The sequence below is a fragment of the Alosa pseudoharengus genome, unplaced genomic scaffold (assembly GCF_046254945.1).
Source record: "Alosa pseudoharengus isolate Yale_2024_CS ecotype anadromous, Long Island Sound unplaced genomic scaffold, YU_APseudo_1.1 YU_APseudo_1.1_scf_16, whole genome shotgun sequence".
Classification (NCBI taxonomy): domain Eukaryota; kingdom Metazoa; phylum Chordata; class Actinopteri; order Clupeiformes; family Clupeidae; genus Alosa; species Alosa pseudoharengus.
Genome location: NW_027468630.1, coordinates 37,233,300 through 37,250,510, shown reverse-complemented (window position 1 = coordinate 37,250,510; position 17,211 = coordinate 37,233,300). Strand labels below are relative to the sequence as shown.

Here is a 17,211-nt window from a genome sequence, read left to right as displayed (position 1 = left end):
TTTACATTTAATTTAAAGAATTGGTTGAAGCAAAATGAAATATTTCAGGCTGACATCAATAAATCCAATTAAGCTATCTAAGCTTAATTTTATTAATTACCGTGAACTCATGTAGTTGATGTTTCTTTAACTTAAAAAAACCTTGTTGAACACACTCAAAATTTGCTAGTGAAGACTAATTAAAAAAGGTAAGTTTCTTTGACTTAGCAAAACCGAGTTACTATTACTTAAATTTTTTTGTGTAATCGGTTTCACCAATTTTTTTGAGTTCAATTAACTTGTCGGGTTTTACAGTGTAATAACGTGGGATGCGCAGCGTATGAGGTTGGAGAAAAACATGAGGTGGAGAAAAACATTAAATATTTAAATATCGCAAGTTATATCGTTATCGCAGTACTAAATAATGTTATCACATACCGCATGTTTTCCTAATATCGTGCAGCCCTTATTTCAAGTTTGCCAATGCAGAATCTGGGGCCTGTACTACGAAGCGGGGTTTCTGGCTTATCTGGGTAACTTCGAGAGTAACTTGATCACGTGTGGCGTAACTTCCCGATTAACCCGTACTATGAAAGGTGGATAGGTTTTAACCGAGGTATGCTGCCATGGCAATTTACGCTGCATCTCAAACCTGCTCCGACCAGGTTATGTTCTTGGTTAACCCGAGGTTTCCGTTAACCACACCCTTTATAAGTACCACCCCTCCACTAACAATTTCTCCCGAGACATGTCGGCGTACCTGGATGATCCATACGACATTGGAGCGCAAATCGTGAGGGACTCTCTTCGCAGGGCGAGGGGTTTTAGAGACCGCCAGAAAATATATATAGCCTACCCGGACGATATTCTCTATGAAGATATAGATTGTCAGCCGAGGGAATTCGTTATCTTTGTCAGATGATCTAGGAAGACGTCTCATAGCAATGCCCGTACGTGGACATTCATGTATTCAATCGGTGATGCAAGAATACTGTATGTCCTAAAATAAATCGGACATAGGCCTACAGTATGCTGAACATCTGAGCAAGAATAGCCTAAAATAAATCGCACATAGCCTACAGTAGGCCTAATAAATAAAAATCACCATTTTAACAAACTTGTTGAATTAAATGTCATATTACTGTAGGCTACCCTGCACATAAAGGCTACACATTTCCACAGCACCAGAATCCGACCGAATGCCTCCCTCAACCCCCTCCATAATCGGCCTTCCACTATTATTTGCGATGGCCAACTCCTCTGCTACTGTAAAACACTCTGGTGCCTTACAGTAGTGTTCAAAGACACCTTTTTCTTGTTAGCTGTAAAACAGAGGTCAAGTGAAGGCTATAATCATAGGCTTACATGTTTTCATAATTAAGAAATATTAATGCAAGCTATGACTATATAAACCACTATTCTGAATAATGTGTTTCATTTTCACCTGCTGCCATGTGCGTTTGGCAATGGTGTTGCATCTGAAATGTTCACAGGATTAGGCATACACTAAATCAGTCAATGGGGCTACTTAAACATTCAATTATCCTTATTACTGTAATCTATATGCCCACTTCTAAATTGTGTTGCATCTGTAGGCATTTCTATGAACTCAAAATAAGCAATTTAATTATTTCAACTCATTAAATACATTCCGCAAGCTATTAATCCTCCGTATGTGAAGATCATGTGGAAATAAAACTTTACTTTTAGGCATTTAGGATCGATCTGCAATACGTTGCCAACAGCCTTGCCAGCTTGCTTTGTTCACTGCCGACGTATTTGATTTTTGTCGTAGAGTGGGTTTTAATTCCTCATAACTTGTCATAATAATTGTGCATTCCCCATCCGTAAAATAAGATGAACGCGTCATCACTGAAAGTGGTGATTTGCGCTGCAACCCGCCCCTTTTATGTGAACGCGCACAAACTCCAATGAGGTTAACCCCGGCTCAACAAATCAACTTCATAATCAGCGTTGTAGTACCGATTAACACCACTAAAGATAACCAGGTTTTGTCAACCCCGGTTTAACAAAGTAACCCTGGGTTACATCTGGGTAGGTTAAGCTCCCTTCGTAGTACAGGCCCCTGGTGTTGAACCTAGGTTTGGTAGCTACAGCCAGAAGGACTTTGAAGAAAATCTATCACAACAGCTGGCAGGCATTTCTGTCAAAATTTCAGCCTCGCCTTCAGCTGCTCCAACTACTACTTTGTCGTCTTTTCATCAAGTACATACTCCTGTACAGCAGGAGCCAAAGAAAAATTGTTGGCTCTGTTATAAAAACAATACATAATAACACTAAAGTAGCTTGTATGGCCTGGAGTTTAGCAGTAGGTGACTTTGTTTTTTTGGTAAACAAAATTGCTGTCAGATTTGGCATTCTACAGAAGGGGATGCGTTTCGTTATGAGTCATAGGTCTTCTGTGTTTAACCTTCAGGTTCCCCACCCCACCTTTCCCTATCCTCCACTGTGTGTGTGTGTGTGTGTGTGTGTGTGAGTTTGTGTGTATATGTGGCAGGCTTGTTCTATGTAATCCACTTTCAAATGTTTAGAACACATTGATTTTTGAGTGTTGTTGAAGTTGATTGTATTCCTAGCTTTTCATAAATAATACATTTTATAGATGTATATCATTTTCATATTACACTAATTTATATAAGGAAGTTGTATCTGTTGAATCAAATGTATTTTATGTCTCTATTCAGAATTGATCTTCAATAAATATACAGTATACTTACTTCCTCTATTACTGGTAAGGTACATGTTTTTCTTTTATATATCATTATTATTGACTGTAGCATTTGCTTATATACAAATAAATGGTTTATTCTTATGGACCAAATAAATCTAAACCATTGTGTCTGACTTCATTATTAGTTTTTATGCATACTTTTATGTTTTTAGTGAGAAAGAGAATGTGAATTCTGTCAACATTCTAAATCCCGTTTCCTGCATTTTTTTACACTGATCACTAAATTTATCATAACTTTTGAAAGGTTAATGATATTCCAATTCAGTCTTTTTTGTTAAATAGCCCACAGTTTGCTGAACATGTCATACACTCTATATTTTTCTCTATCTCGTATAGAAATATGATGAAAATTAATCTTTATGTGAATGAAATTAAATTTTAACAAATTTCGGTATACATTTGGAGAGGATTTTCAAAGACTGTTCATTACTGTATCAACATTACCATATGTATTTTACATCATTTGATAGAACTGATCCTTCTGATTACAATGGTATGTATATCCCATTGATGGTATGTATTATACTCAAGTAATAAGGTTTTATGTGTAAGGAGGTCATCCAGCACCAAAAATGGAATGTTCGGCACGGGCACGAAAGGGTTAAACTGTTCAAGAGAAATTGCGTCTAGAAAAAGTGGTAAGCGGAATAATAATAATAAGAAGAAGAAGTTGCCTAGGAAGAACAGTACAGTGCATTTTCATGCACTGTAATAAGAAACATAAGTTGTTGCCTAGGAAGAACAGTACAGTGCATTTTCATGCACTGTAATAAGCAGAAGAAGTTGCCTAGGAAGAACAGTACAGTGCATTTTCATGCACTGTAATAATAAGAAGAAGTTGCCTAGGAAGAACAGTACAGTGCATTTTCATGCACTGTAATAATAATAATAAGTTGCCTAGGAAGAACAGTACAGTGCATTTTCATGCAATGTAAGAAGAAGTTGCCTAGGAAGAACAGTACAGTGCATTTTCATGCACTGTAATAAGAAGTTGTCTAGGAAGAACAGTACAGTGCATTTTCATGCACTGTAATAATAATAATAATAATAATAATAATAATAATATTACTTATAATAGTTTAATAATAATATTATTATTATTAAACTATTATAATACAGAGATGGTTACTAAGGAAAGAAAATTAGAAACTCAGGCGGTGGTTTGTTCTCATAGTGAAGCAAAAAATGCCGACAAACTGACAGCTGACGATCTTGTTAAAAACTTCGACACTCTCTACTGTCATACCATGAAGGCTCATTAAGACCAAGCAATTTTACGTCTGATAACAGTAAAACGGGTACAGCGAAGACGTCCCAATGTGGAAAATGAAGATGCACAGAAGGAGAGGGGTCTCGAACGAGTACTACTTGCTCTCTAAGGGCTATGATATGCTCCCGCGTCTGCGTCCCTCCCATGCGGCACTGGTGAGCGCGTGACGAGAATTGCGTCATTTTTACGGCATGCGTCACGTTTTTGAGTCGACTGAAATTTAAGACCGTGCGTCAAAGTGACGCGTAGACTGCGCATGTGTGAAACGTGCTGTGCTGTAAACACTCCCCTCCAGTAGGTGGACCACATAGAAGAACAACACTTAAAACCTAGAAACAAACCTAGACAGAAGAAGAATTGTTTGGTTACCATAACGACGATGGAGCAGAGCGCCTGTCCTCAGCTTGCCTGGCTATCGAGTTATGTGAAACACCACAGCATGGAGTCAACTTCGACCGATGTAAAGCCACAATCCACAGATACATTCTTTAACATTATCTTTAAAGGAACCATATGTAAGATTGTGGCCAAAACTGGTACTGCGATCACTTTCAAATTACTGTAGAGCAGTGTATCCCCTCCCCCTCCCCCTCGACTCGAGGTTGCCAACCCAGATGCCGAAACACTACTGACTTTGTGATTAGCAGATAGGTGGAGTGTGGCGCATGAGGACAAAACACAACATGACATGACAAAACACAACATCAGTTGAGGGCTGCAACTTCACTTTTTAAATGACAATATCCTGGCCGAACTACTGTTGTCAGTGATATAAGTATTTGAAATGAACAAGATTTCTTAATGTCTAGTGACATATCAGGGCCATTTTATAATTAATTGAAATACATTTCTTACATATGGTTCCTTTAACGGTTACTTTACCATCTATGGTGTAGAACCCAAAGTATTTCAAGACACCACAATTTAGATGAGTTGGGGACTTAATTGTCCGCTAAGGCTGGCCGTTCTGTGCGTTATCTTCCATTTTCGAAACAGGGTGGCTGCATGGGCTCTGGCTCCAGTCATTATTGTGGCTACTGGCTATTATATTGGCTTGATTTGGTCATGAGCCCTGGATCATAGAGCACTGGATGAGATGGCAAACAATAAAATAAAAAACAAACTAATCATAGACTGTAGAAATGCGCTACACGGCACTAAAAACCAAATAGTTTATTTATATTTAGTTCGACTACAGATATTTCAAGTCATGTTCAAATAAACTGCATAGAGAGCTGACATGACTTTGGATTAAATGCATCTTTTAAAAATGAGCGTAGCCTATAGCCTAGCATTACTGAACAATGCTGAAATCAAATCGCGAAACCCAGAGCCATATAAAGGTATCACTCAGGCAAATCCCAGTAACACTTGTTGATCGAGATGCATTCTCGCCTGTTCTGTATATAATGCGTTATCAATAATGATTATAATAATAAAAGGAATGTAGCCTACCTCTCCCAGGTGCACTCATTATCACCTACTCCTGAACAATGCTGAACTCAAATCTCGAAACTCCCCTGTCAACACCGGATAATGCGTTATCATAGTGTAAGCACCTGTAAGATTGACATTAAAAAAGGCACTTATGTGCTTAATATAACTCATTGAGTGCCAAAAACGTAATATTACGTTTTTAACTTTTTTTTAAATTACCAAACTAGACACTCTAACACACCTTATATGTGATTTTGGGAACTCTGTGATGAATGGAAATGAAATATATGACGATCGTGAAACTCACGCACAATCTGGACATTTTATCTGGACATTTCATCATAACTCGGTTGCCGCTTTGGGTCGGATCAGTGACGCATGCACGTCAGGTCAAAACCAGGCCATTTTCGTGGGTCTATCACTAGGTGGCAGTCTCGCCAGGTCTCGCTGATCACTTCCCGGAAAGTTTACACAAGTAAGTAACAGGCAACACTTCATATTTCATGAAAGACGTTATATCTCCATTTCTAGAAAACAGCGATTTTGATGAAAACTAGCCACTGTTTAGCTTGGGATTTCTCAGGAACAGAGGCGTGTAGAAATACACGGTTTGCACCCACCGAGAGCTTAAAGTCTCACCTTTTAATCGAGCTATTGTATGTGTTCATAGCTGTAACACAGAATATGCTGTGGCTGTACAAAAATCATCAACAATGGTCTAGATTGCTGGCACTTTAGGACAAAGCTCCCGAAGACAGCTTGGCATTCAAGGAGTTAAGCTTGATATTTGGGTGGATGACAAATAAGCCTGAAAAAAGGAATTTTAAAAAACTTCAAATATCATCCCTAAAAAGTGTTTATATGTGTTGCTGTATCTCTAAACTTGACTAATATACATTTTTTTTCAAAAACAAAATGTGAAATATATATTTATTAGTGCTGTCAAACGATAACATTTTTTAATCACGATTAATCGCTGAATTCCTATAGTTAATCACGATTAATCACATATTTTATCATATGGTTAAAATTCTATTATTTTGCATTTCTGAACTTTCCAGGAGTCCATATTAACAATAAAGCAATTATTGTGTATCTTGATTGGGATTCAAATGAAAGCAAAGCAAGTTACTTTACTAACTGAACTTTAAGACGTAGGTCTATTTAATTATTTCAAATCAAATTTCAAAAGATGTGCAGCAGACCTGAGGCAACACAATATTCTTCAGAAATGTAGCTGATATAAACTGAAATAAATGCTACCGCAGAAGTGCGTGCACAAAATGTAGGCCTACACACATTATAAAGGGCATAACAAACAGAAAATATTATATTCATACTATATTCATTATCTTTGAGTTCAGTTGAAAATAAGGCAGTTTTCAACATGAATGCATTGCCATTTTATAGGCCTACAGTCTATGGTGCACTGTCACTTGCCACACACAAAAGCGCCGAAGTTTTTAAGAGGCAAACACTGGATGAACAACGGATTTTATGGAGCAGCGTCGACCAAATATAACTGAATCGTGATTTACACGGCGCCAAAGTGCGATGCTGGTGTGCGGAATCTAATGTAAATGAATGTCGAAAGCAGAGTGCATCGCAAATAGTAGCAGCCAAAGATGAATGTTGATAACAACAACAAGTGTGATGGTGAAAGAATCTTTGGCGGCACACATTTAATGCGTCAGCCTAGGCTACTACTCTTTGGCCGGCTCGTAAGCCCAAACAAGTGTGTGCAGCATGCCTTTGCGTAGCCTAACGGCGCATCATCATAAAGATACATTTAATCTGCATCACGTCCCATTTTAGAGGAAAACAAGTTAACATTATTAGACAGCTAGTAATCACACGTTGATGTTACATCTATTTTTAATTCACAGGACATTCAATCATTTTACTAACACGGCAGTTATGAAGAATTATGTTTATGTAACTAATACTCATGTCGAAACTATGTACATTACCAACCTAATTCGTTTGCAATACCCCATGTTGAGAACAAATTTAGCATGTACACTTACCATAATATCCCATGCAAAACGGTTAGCTTGCTAGCTAGCTAACTGTGGAACTTCAGTATAACATAGCCAATTATCTCACCTACTGTAGTTGTAGGAAATAGGCTACGTTCATATTACAAGTGATAGAATGAATGTGTGACTTATGTTTAGTAAGTTGATGTTATGACATGTAAAGTTAAGCTTGCTGAACTTAGTTATAGTCAGCCACGGGCAGTTTGACTGTGCCTACATTCGTGACACTCCTGTAAACTAGAAAGAGCAAACCATAGGAACATGGTCACATTAATCCCATAAACACACAGATAACTTACACCGTATTACCTTATTTTGTGCCTTTTATTCACGTTTGTTTCAAGATTTAGTAAGTATAAGCCCTTTTCGTTCCCCACTTTGATGCAGCATAGGTTTCCATTATATCAGTCATCTTTTCCCTAAAAGGGGGCGTGTACGTGCAGCACATACAACATTCCATTCCATTCGTCAGTGCGTATTGTTTAGTTTCTGGTCTAGCTAAATCCAGTGTGGTGTTGTAGTTGTTCTAACGTTACTAGTTGTTGCAACGGCATGTGAAAAAACTACAAAGTTTGTTTAACCAAAAAGAACGTTAATCTCGCATTAAAAAAATTGACGCCGTTAAAATAGGTTTACGTTAACGCCGTTAATAACGCGTTTAACTCACAGCACTAATATTTATATGTGAATTTGTCATGTTAGTGCCTAAAATTGTCATATGGTGTGACGTGAAAATAATTTGAAATAAAATGAAAATTAGATACTTTTTTCTACTTTAATTTATGTCACTGTACATTTTAATCATGTTTGCTTTGATATGCAACATTTCCTTGTGAATATTTAGAAGAAAAACCTAACATTTAACAAGTTATTTTGTCAAGGTGGAGAATGCTCCTAAGTGTAACCAGATATTTTAGCTTAATTCTGATATTTCTTGTAAGAACTCACTCAAAATTCTTGAGGTTCTTGCAGATACCATTTCCTTTGTGTGCTATTGATGTTTTAATGATTTTTCAATTATAAAGTCTTTTTTTGTGACATTATTTAATGTCACACCAAATGACATGGTGTCACGCCATACGATGAACTGCACCACTCCACCATGTGTCAGAGAAAAACAGGGTTTTTAATGACTATAAAATCATTAACAATGAATTTTGAAGTCACTGTATAAATGGTGTATGCGTGTAACAGCAAAATAGATGAAAGTTTAGTATTTATTTTCTAAACTTACATCGCATGGTAACATAAAAGAAAAAAGTATGAGGAATATGAATTGTACAGATACATTTTTTCCCAATTATCACAGATTTAACAAAAAAACATATAATATCTGAATTTAAAACATGTTTTTACAAGAACTTTTATGTAAAAATGCAATTTGGTCATAGGGTGTGACAGAAATGTCATATAGTGTGACTTTTTTTTGTGTGAAAAAAGCTGTCACACCATATGATTTTCTAGACAGTTAAATACAGCTAACTATTATTTAGCATGCAACTGACCACATGGCAGCAGTGCTTTTTAAGAATTCATGAAGAATATTTGTGAAAAATAGCTACTTTTTAGGCAAATGATGTCACACCATAAGACACTAAAATTTGGCCACGATTGATGATGTCCAATTCAAAGCTTTTTATATAAAAATCTAAAAAGCAGAACTCCCCTCTTGACCATGCCAATTACTCCTGACATTCTATTGTTACTTCCTGGTTAAGCAGGGTCCTCTTCACAATAATAATGTCCAAATGAATGCCCGGTCAAAATATACAATATAGTGTCACACCATATGACAACCATTTTATGGACAAAATATATTTGATTATAACTTAGTTGGACTGCATGCATAAACATCAAAACTTTCTGTTGTTGTAAAAAACATCCAATTATTTTATATGCATGGTAAAACTTTAAAGTAATTATACTTTTTATGGATATACACGCTTTTTAGGAAGTTCGCACACCATATGACATTTTTTATGTTTGGATGATTATTTTAAGTCAAAAGTTAAATACAAATCCAATAAATTTAATATGACAGAACTTGAACCTACCAGACCTACAACATTTCCATATCAATTCTTAACAATTGCCATTTTTTATAAGTGTGTGACACATGGACAGTCTGAATTCTGCTATTTGTCATCTACCCATTTACATAAATGATGTAACAGACCATATGAGACGGTGTTCTAAAGGATATTTGACTTAAGACAACCAAGACGGTGTTCTAAAGCATATTTTGAACGAATCAAACGAACGATTTGTGAAGGTGAAGGGAACTGAAACAAACTGATTCCCGGAATAGAATAATTTGGCCCATGCCTAACACACACCCGTTCTCTCGTCTCGCTTGGATCACCGGCGAGTTGGAGGGCCGTTCAGCGGTTGCTGTCCTGCCTGCAGCTCAGAGAGCTGCCACCTGTGCACCAACGAGCTCCAACAGAAAGCGCTTGGGGGTTATTGTATATTGTCATTATCATTGTGGTTTATCTTTGTTACCGTTACCTTTTACACGGTGCATTACTGTCTGTATATATTGTATTGTTTTCCATACTGGTTACTTAACTTTTTAGCTTAAGCTAACTGTGTTGGCCAACCTTTAGCTAAAGTCTGTTAACGTTAACGTTCGAGTGAATTGTTCACTCGCTGACAGTTGTCAGCTTTTTGGTCGTCACGTTTACGACGTGGCTATTATTATTAAATAAACATATGATTATTATATTACATTATTTACAGGGTGTATTGGTAATTTATTTAACTACCTTCACCACTAGTCTTATTATTTTCACATTGATTATTTAAATTCTGTAGGAATACACTATACACGAGCTATACGGTAAGTGTAGTATTTTTACAGTGGAGGCACCGCGCTATTTAATTCTTTAATTGTCTTTAATTATTAGCCTACTCTGGTATTCAGGAATCTCAGCCAGCTCACCATTCCACCGCTGAGACCTTCAGGATCCTGTTTGCGCCATTTAATTAATTGTTTTATGTATTGTAACTAGTGCCTGTGCACACACCCGTTAAGAAGGGGTTCCAATAATAACTAGAGAATGTAATTCCAGGGAATTACGAGTGCATGAAAATGACGCTAGGGCAGACATGGTGGTTGCACAGCTTAATAAAAGTTGATAGTTTTAAAGTAGACAGTTTAAAAGTTGAATGTAGATTGGAAGTTGATCACACTAGTTGACTGAAAAGCCCAGGCTGCCAAACAGTTGTGGGCAGAGGACACAATTGGCGGGAGTCATAGCTGATGACAACTGACAGTTGGATTGGCTGAACAGTTAAATAGTTGGATAGTTTAAATGGTTCAAATATTTCATAGGGAATTATAGCAGTGAAGACTTTCATTTTGAAACAGTTGTGGGGAGAGGAAACAGTTGACGGGAGTCAAAGTTGATGACAACTGACTGTTGCTAGAGTAGTTATGGTGGTTGCTATGCTCGTTGCTAGGTTAATGATGTTGGTTGCTTGGTTTTAACTGTGAATGTGGTTGCTAGGCTGTTGCTAGGGTACTTGAAGTCGTTGCTAGGTTGTTGCTAGGGTGTCCATGGTGGCTACTATCAGAAATAAAGGAGTTACTACAGTGGTTTGCTAGTATAATCATCTTGGTTGCTATGGAAACTGACATAGATGCTTAATTTCAATGGTTGCTAAATTGGTTGCTAGGTAGGTGGTGTTTTAATATAGTAGGCTAGAGGCATAGTTGATGATAACTGACAGTTGGAATAGTTGAACAGTTAAATAGTTGGATAGTTTAAATGGTTAAATTATTTAATAGGGAATTATTGTAGTGGAGACTTTTATTTTGAAACAGTTGTGGGCAGAGGAAACAGGATCTGTAGTCTTAAGAGAGTCTTAAGAGAGCCAGATTGTATGCTTAAAGCCTGAGACAGACAGTTAGTCCAGTCATTTTAAGCCAAAATAGGGGTCAAGGTTGAACAAATTGCAACACAAGCAAACTTAACTGATTTTGAATCCTCAATATGTCCTGAGTAAGGGAAAAAAGCCCCGAAGAATCCCGATAGGGGAAAGTTTCGAAAAAGACCCAAATATACCCTATTCATGCGAGTATTTTTCTCACGTGAATAGGGGGAAAAAATTAACCTTCACATATCACCATGAAAATTACTGAGTTGATTACTAACATCAAGACAAACAAAAAATGTATTATAAGTTTTTTTGAAATTGTTTGTTAACATGGGCAAACAGGGCATAATGTAATTACGTATAGTTAATTTGTATAAATACCACAATGGAGCTAATAGTCCAGGCAAAGGTCTGACCCAAAACTAATTGCAACAGAATTTATTTTCACATTTTTATATTTCAATTGGTGATCTTTACACCATAGTAAAAGACCATGAAAATCCAGTTGGTGGAAATATGTTAAAATGAGGGTTGCTTTATGCATTATTCTTCAGCAAATACTGACAAAACTGTAATTAGAATGTTGTAGAATACACATTCTAAAGAATATCTGACCTCATCTAACTTAACATGGATTTTAGAATCTTGCATTGTTGAGAAACATTCTTTTATTTTCAAAGAGTGAATTCCTTTGGCTTATTTCAGACTGGTTTGTTGCAAAATTGGTGTCTATTTTTACATTGTGGCCCTTTGAATCAATGGAAATGGTTGTTAAATCTTTAAATAGAGCCAAGTGGGTTTTTGCATGTAAGTGTTCCACAATGTGTAATCTGTTCAAACACATAGTTAGGCATTATTCAGCCTAGGAAAGTGGTTTTGGTGTTTACGTAATCTGATTTAGAGGTCACTGAAACATACAGTATATCACACTAAAGTATCAGTCCATCATTTTGCAAGTCTTATAGTAATTGACCTCTTGCCCAGGGGTTGACTGATATACTGTCTGTCCAATCAGAGGGGCCTGTATGATGCCCCTTTACTTTGCACAATTTTTGTCTAAAACAATAATCGGACAGCACAGTATGTTTATGTTAGTGAATGCAGGAAAATTGTGAAGGCAAAGTTGAAGATGGACATGATCATGTCCTAATTCGACAGAAGGGTGCAGATGGGATAACTGCAGTTAGCCTCCAAAAAAGTGACTCTGGCAAAAATTGTTGTGACATCTGGCAAAAATGCTATACTAATAAATATAGTTTAAGATTAATAATTAACAATGCATGCCTATGCATGGGTCATGGTTTTACCAAAGTCATAGAACAGTCCAAACTATACATATTCTAAAAGTATATGCACTGTACATGAAATATAGCATCAATCAACTTATGTCCCATCTTCCTCCATACCATGCATAACACATACTCCTCTATTCTGTATAGGCGAATCAAGTGAACAGCTGATACATTTTGGCCTGCACTATTAAGGGAAACAAATTAAACACCCTAAACTATATATTTTCTGAAAGCATATACCCTCCGGAGGAGATATAACACCATTTAAGACATTTTCCATCTTCCTCTATGCCATGCACAATACATGCCCTCTATTCTGTAAAGGCGAATTTAGTGTAAAGTGGATACATTTTGGCCTATACTGTCCAGGGAAAACAAATTAAACACCATAAACTATATATTTTCTACAAGCATATACCCTCTAGAAGAGATATAACACCATTTAAGACATTTCCCATCTTCCTCTATGCCATGCACCATCAGTGTTGGGCAAGTTACTTCAAAATCGAAATGTATTATGCATTACTTATTACTGTCATTTCAAAGTAATTTGTTACATTATAATATTACTGTCTATGAATTGTAAGGCATTACACTACTATTGCATTACTTTTAAGTTACTTTCACCAAAATATCTGGAAATATGGATTTGCCATTCGAAATGCAGTTTATTACGCTCAATCATAGTCAGAATTTTGTTAAAAACTGACAAAAGGTCAAAGTCTGGTAAATTGTGATATAAATACTGTAACTCTAAGGCCTAGGCCTGCTCATTAAAATCAATAGAGAGCCTACTATATTGTAAATCAAAGCAGAGAAACTGTATGTAAGATTGTGGCCAAAACTGGTACTGCAATCACTTTCAAACTACTGTAGAGGGATGTATCCCCTTCCCCTCCCCTCTGACTGGCAGAGCTGGCAACATGGATGCCGAAACACTACTGACTTTGTGATTAGTAGATAGGTGGAGGGTGGCGCATCAGGCCAAAACACAACATGACAACATCAATATCAGTTGAGGGCTGCAACTCCACTTTTTAAATGACAATATATTGGACAGACTACTGTTGTCAGTGAGGCCATCCTTAAAAATATTTTTGTTTGCAGTAACAGCCAAAAAAAATAAAAAATGGGTCGGTAGGTAGGTCAATATTTTTTTTTTTCAAGATTCAAAGTAAAAAAAAAAAGTACAATTTTGGTCATGGTGATTACGTAGGAATGAATTTACACAAATGTGCATATCATGACGTAACTGACTGGGTCTTCAACCTGTGCCTTCAGGCGCACCATTGCAAACCTCATTCTGATGCAGGTTATATAGACCAGCCTTTCTCAAACTTCTTTGACCTGAGGCCAGGTCATGGCAGACTTTGGGGTCATAGGGCTCATCTACATGTACCCAGAAAGAAGGCTACAATAGCTCTTGGCCACGTTATATTGAAATTTGACTATACAATACTCAATGCTATACAGTGTATTATACAGTCTCTGCTCTGTTTCTAAGGAAGTTCCAAAAAACAACGTCGTTCTATTAAGTTTCGTTAAATAAATAAATAGCCTTCCAACAGGTTGAAGCGGAGCTTTGATACCAACGTTATCGTTTAGTTTCAGTTTCTCTCGCGCATACGCGCATTGAATGAATGCTCATACCACCACTTAATTGTAGGGCTCCATGTTTAATGACATCGATAGCAGAAACGTTTGTTTTCTTTTTTCGTTGATCCGCGGTTTCTTGATCAACTGCGCAGCAAATTATCAGATGAAGCACCAGGCCTAATTTCACTCCACGACTCCGCGGACCAGCAGTCTCCATGTTGCGGACCCATATTTTGAGAAATGCTGAATAGACCACAACCAATTTCAATACTCCGACACGGTCACCGTTAGACTAGGGGGAGAAGGGATGAGAAAAGATCTGGCCACAGTTCTTCCAGAACTTCGTGCCAAGTAAAAGCGTTATCAGTTTGTGTGAATGAAACGAAGCGTAGGCCATAGTGTGACATGCGTAAAACCAATGGTGTAAAGACGACGTCACAGGTTTTTTTTTAAAGTGAGCCACGTTTGCATGTAGGCAATTTATATTCACAATACTTGGGCCTACTAAAAGAAATATTATTTTATTGCATTTGTATTGGTTGTTTAGAGTAAAAAAACAATCGGTCGGTATTAACGCAAGTTTACAACCGGCAAGTCGGTCGGACTAAAAGGGGAAAAAAATAAATATTTGGGTCGGTTCTAAATTGACAGGGTCGGTCGGGTTACGGCAAACGAAAATATTTTTAAGGATGGCCTGATATAAGTATTTGAAATAACATGAATGTCTAGTGACATATCAGGGCCATTTATGATTAATTGAAATACATTTTTTACATACGGTTCCTTTAATAAAGAAATGTCAAGATGGTGGCCTACTGACCATTTTGGTGCCCTAAGTGAGTGGTTTTGAGTGAGTGACATTTAAATGATAACTCAAAAACCTAAAGTAAAATAAAAGGTATATTATTTACAGACCATGTGTGTTTTTAAACATTCATGCTGTTTTCTTATAAATGGTGCACTGTCACTTTAAGAGCATTGATCTTTACGTTCTCATAATGCCTTTTTGCCAGCTCTTGTTTACAAGCCTTGTTTGTTGAGTTACATTGATAGCACAATATTAACAATAATATGCACAATGTTAAGTTGTTTTAAGCAGCCTTCATTGCTTTGGAAAGTATGCAATAACATGTTGCTTCACATTTCATTTTGCAAATAAAAGTGAATTATGAGCCTGGTATCCACCTAGCTATCTGAATGGATTATTTTTTTGTCAACTCGGCATATCATGTGCTTCATGTAAATGCTTGGAAAACGAATTATTGAAGACCCACCAATTCCATTCTAGCACTACGTGGTGGAGATTGAGAGAACCCAAAAAGTATCAAACTTGCATGTACCATGGTGTTAGTGCATTGTGACATTGTAAACGCTATTGATGAAGAGTGAAATGCAGTTTGCAGTAAAGCTACTATTCATTGGTTACATGTGGGTGCCCCCTCTGTCCTTTGGTGCCCTACGCAAAGTGCGTGATGCGATGCGCGTGGTGGGAGCGGTGGCACTGCCAGGCTACACAATCTTTTTTCTGCATTTCTATCCCTTTATTCTCTTTAAGTTCAATTGTGAATTCAAGTTCACAGCTCAAAGCTGACATGCACTAGAAGTTTGTGTTTAATCAAGAATCAAAAAGATTAGCGTGGCACAACTTTAGATGTTTCATTAAATGACTTGTGCTATTTCGCGAGGCATAGTGAGATCTTTCGGTTTCGTAAAAATAAAAAATGTGAGCCCCTGCCCCTTCAAAGGTCTCTGCACGCCCCTGGAGGGAACTTTTCATCTTGACAGCTTGGATTAATTATTGCAAAATTCTGATTGAAAACACTTCCGCAAAGGATGCTTGTCTTTCCTCGCGTATCGGCCCTCTCTCCTCGTTCTCACCTCCTCTGGTTGCAATTAGAGAATGAGACATCCTTGATGATGTCAGAGAATGTCTAATAAGGGGAGAACCGCCACTCTCGGAAAACTTCTGGTTTCTGAACTGGTTGCAGTTCCTGTTCTGGTTCCAGATAAGGGCGCTCACGAATAAGTGCAGAATGAATGGAGGTCTATGAAGCTGTACCCCTCAAATCCACTTTTCTCGGGATATCATTTTTTGCCCAGAAATTTCAATTGTTGTATGCAAAAGAGGGGGCAGAGAAAATACACACCACTGAGTATTATATTTTTTGAGTCACTTATTTGTTCTAAAAAGCCTTTCAAATGTGTCAATGACGTCATTCATTAGCAGAAAGCTAGTGTGTTGTGGGCAACAACGACCCAACCTGTAAGAAATCGAAAGGACGTAAGTACTCGTTCATTCAACTTTTGACCTATAATCCATATTGCGCTTGCAGAAACCACAATCCAATCTTCGATTTTTCAACAACAACCAGGTGAAAGAGACATATTTAGCTGTCCAACTCCATAGAGCTGGTAAGTCCCGCCCATCCGCTAAACGCCCAGTGGACCTCTAGATTGAAAAATCGTCAATGCAAGTGAATGTGAGAAAATAATTATTTTCTGGTCCCGTTTGAATTGTGCCATGAACGTGAACATATGTTGTCTGTGAATTTTTAATATAATTTTTCATGTTACGAGTTTGACAGTATATTATATGATTCTTCGGCTATCAGTTGTGGAAAAGACATAACGAGAAAGACTACATGTCGCCTGTGACGTGAGCTAGCTCTAATCGCTAACATTAACTGAGATGCTAGTTTTTGTAACGGCAGGAATAAACACACATGGTAACAAAAATATTCGAAACATGTCTAGCTTCACTCAACACATTAACACTATGATACAGTGTGATTGTAAAGTTGTATGGTTCACTGTGTTCAAAGTCGATCTTAATAACCCTCTACATCTCGACCAACTGATGGTTGTTATGGGAAACTAGTTAGCTGTCGTCTAGCGGAAAGTTGTAGTTCAAAAAGTGCTCTCACACAAAGTTTAACCGCATCAAACTTCTACCCGCTCAATTGTAGC

At 37.2% G+C, this 17,211-nt stretch overlaps 1 protein-coding gene across 1 annotated transcript in view; it reads right to left on the bottom strand.

Annotated features, from left to right (window-relative positions):
* Window positions 1–17,211, bottom strand: part of slc38a8b (solute carrier family 38 member 8b) — a 123,030-nt gene that overhangs the window by 104,800 nt on the left and 1,019 nt on the right. The window lies entirely within an intron of this gene.